Consider the following 3,530-nt stretch of genomic DNA (forward strand, 5'->3'; position numbering starts at 1 on the left):
CCAATCTAGCGGTTGGCAGTCCAGTGCTTATACGGAGGCACAGCACTCCCCCCACCAGAAAATTTCCTGCAAAATCATAGAAAGCTTTATTAAATAAAAATGTCAAAATATAAAGGTTTCCTTCCTTGACATCTCCTCAATCTAGGTTTATACATTTCTGGAGATGGTGTTTCCATCTCTCTCATCCTTCCCTCCAAAATTCTGTGCTCTTAGATTTATACCACGTCAAAACTGAGACTCAAATTGTACTCCTTTTCAATGTTTTTCGAATTTGACAGGATCAGGACTGTAGAATGGATGGGGGGTAAGGTTTCACAACAAAATTCTCATAAGACAGTTCTTGCTACCTTCAAAGAATGAGCAAGTGCATTGTTGAGTTGGAAAAAGAAATTTCCTTTGGTATAACTTTTGTTGCTACAGAAAAGGTTTTTAATCACCTGTCATAAATGTAGCCAATACTGAGAGACAAGGTTCGGAGCAAAGAACAAAGAATTGGAATCTCCCAGAACTGCTTCTTTGAGGAACAATGGGAAGAAGGATTTATAGGGATCTTGGGCATGAGGTAGGAGTCCAGGGAATTTCAGGAATTCCTTGTTGCTCTGCTTATCTCCGGTCGTGCTGACCCTCTGGACATGCCGTCTCTAACAGGGACTACTTATTTTTCCAGTGCTGGTGATCAGTTGTTTTCACGAAATGTATGGCTGTTTTCTTCATTCCAGTAACAATCCTCAGAGTGGGGATTCACTGTTCTAAGATGGTTCTATTTGACTTTGTTGTTGTTAAGTGCCATTGTGTGGTTCCGACTCATAGCAATCCTGCAAAGGGTTTCTGAGAAGCTGCTGGTGAGCTTGAACCGCTGACCTTGTGGTTCAAACCAACTTTGTGGTCTAGTTTATTATCTTGCAGCGCCACACCAGGACTCCAGTGCCCCCAGTTTCACAATGCCTCCATTTTACTTTCCTGGGCTTTTCCTCACCAATGCAATTTTCAATTTTTAAAACTTCTTCCTAATAACCCCATGATTGTCTGGTGTCCTGTGAGAAAATCTATCAAGATTACCCCTTTAGAATCCCTCAAAACAGTTGCCATAACCTTCTGAACTGACCTCTTGTCCTTGAATTTAATTGGTCTAGCAGAGTCCCTTGGAAGCCACTGTTACAATTAGTTCTTATTTTTGAAGGCACCATTAAGGAGATTAAGGAACAAAAAGACAAGTGTATTACTAAGTGAATTTGTCTACAGCCATGCACTGATCAAAAGAAGCCTGTTTAAACACATTTTGTCTGGAATAAAACTGTACGTGCATGAAACTAAACCCTAGTAGCAATACTTTTGACTTACCTGCATATGTTGTTGTTGTTTTTCAGTGCCATCGAGTCAGTTCCAACCCATAGTGACCCTGTATAGCGTTTCCGAGGAGCAGCTGGTAAGCTTGAACCGCCAACCTTGCAGTTCAAAACAACTTTTCTGTCCAGATCATTAACCCACAATGCCACACCACGGCTCCTACTTTGTATAATGCTAACATTATAATACATACATGCTTCATATACCTTAAGAGACCCTGGTAGTGCAGTGGTTAAGCACTCAGTTGCTAATAAAAAGGTGGACAGAAGTAGTTGTCTTCTTCAACAAAGATTGTTGTTGCTAAGTGTCATGGAGTCGGTTATGACTCCAAGTGATGCTGGGTAGGGTTTATGATGAGTGACTGGTGGATTTGAACCTCTGTCCATTTGTGGTTCCTTGGAAACCCTTTGGGGCAATTATCCTCTGTGCTACAGGACTGCTGTGCAATGAGTTTATTTGCTATTGTTTTTAGGTTCATACATATTATGGGTTTAGTTTTTATACAACCCAAAACAGCATTTGAAAAATACTAAATTTGCATGAGTTGTGTTGATATGTCTAAAATATTTTATCAATGCTGAAAAGGCCTTCCTCTGGAAATCCAAATCCAAATTTATGCTCTAAACAAACACAAAAGAACTTCTTTATCATTGAAAAAATATTTTTCTTTCCAAAAGCATATCTGGATTGGATATTGCTTAGAATGTTTTCTGAAATATGGATCTAGAAATGGTGTTGCAGAGAAGAGCATTCCAGACTCTGTAGTGGCTTAAGACTGGCATCTACATATTTAAAAATCATGAAGCTCCACAATATTCCAAACTTTAGTTCATTTGGTGTCTTGTTTGGAAGAAGCAGTGCAGTTCAGTGGTAGAATTCTAGCCTTCCATGGGAGAGATCCATGTTCAATTCCCATCCAATGCATCTCATGCGCACCACCATCTGTCTGTCATTGGAGGCTTGAATGTTACTATGATGCTGAGCAGATATCAGCAGAGTTTCCAGACTCAGATAAACTAAGAAGAAAACTCTTGCAATCTACTGCTAAAAATAAGTCAGTGAAAAACCCTGTGGGTCATAATGTTGTTGTTAAGTGCCATTGAGACAGTTTCAACTCATAGTAACCCTGTATAGGGCTTCCGAGGAGCAGCTGGTGGGTTTGAATGACTGACCTTGTGGTTTGCAGTCCAGTATTGACCCTACAGCACCACACCAGGAGTGTATGGGTCGAGGCAATTAATAGTCCTGATGAGACTGGCGCATAACAGGACAACATTGTGTTCCATTCTGCAGGGGGTCCTAGATTCAGGCCTGGATCAATGGCAGCTAACAAATATTATTTGAGGATCAAGGTTAGGAATATATATATAAAAGTGGAAAAGACAGTGTTTTTTCTCATTTAAGAACATATTCAATTTCACATCTTAAATGAAGCATGCATACTTCTTCAAGAAAGTAATTAGTACAAATTGGTCCCAGATCCCAGCTTTATGACCTACAATGACCAAAGGCATTTGAATCCATTCACTGGCATTCTAATGTTTTCATTCAACAAATATTTACTGGACGTCTTCCACTGTGCCAGCCGTGGTTCTAAGATTTAAAAGCATTTGGCAAATCCTTTTTGAAATGCCTACCCAGTCCAGGAGTCTGAGGTTTTAAAAACAAAGAGTCTACAGATGTTTGAGATCTAAGGAAAAGAACATCAGAGATGTGTTGAGCCATCCAATATAAACCTTTAACAAAGCTCCTTTTTGAAGAGGTAAACAGAGACCATAAAGAGTTCTTCTTGAAATTGTTGGTCAGTGATTTTAAAAAGGTGACCAAGAGATTGGGTGGTGATGAGAGGTGGAGCTTAGAAACAGAATTTATGAAAAAAATCTAGGACAATCTCACCTATGGAATGTGTCAGCAATAAACCTAAAAGAGGCAGTACCATTTGAGCTATGAACTTTTGAAAATTAAAACTCGACAGTCTTTGAAAGAAGGCACACCCTCATTGGCTCAAACAGAACCTTGACTTTAAAACTCAGTCCTCCTGGTTTTCCCCTTTCTTTTTGCTTACTTGTTTATTGAATCAAATTACACAGGCCAGAACAAGCGCCAGAAAACTTGTTGCTTTTGTTGTTAGGTGCCATGGAGTTGGTACCAACTCACAACAAAACCAATCACTGTCCAGCCCT

Source organism: Chrysochloris asiatica, unplaced genomic scaffold (genome assembly GCF_000296735.1).
Source record: "Chrysochloris asiatica unplaced genomic scaffold, ChrAsi1.0 scaffold00049, whole genome shotgun sequence".
In the NCBI taxonomy this organism is placed as follows: Eukaryota; Metazoa; Chordata; class Mammalia; order Afrosoricida; family Chrysochloridae; genus Chrysochloris; species Chrysochloris asiatica.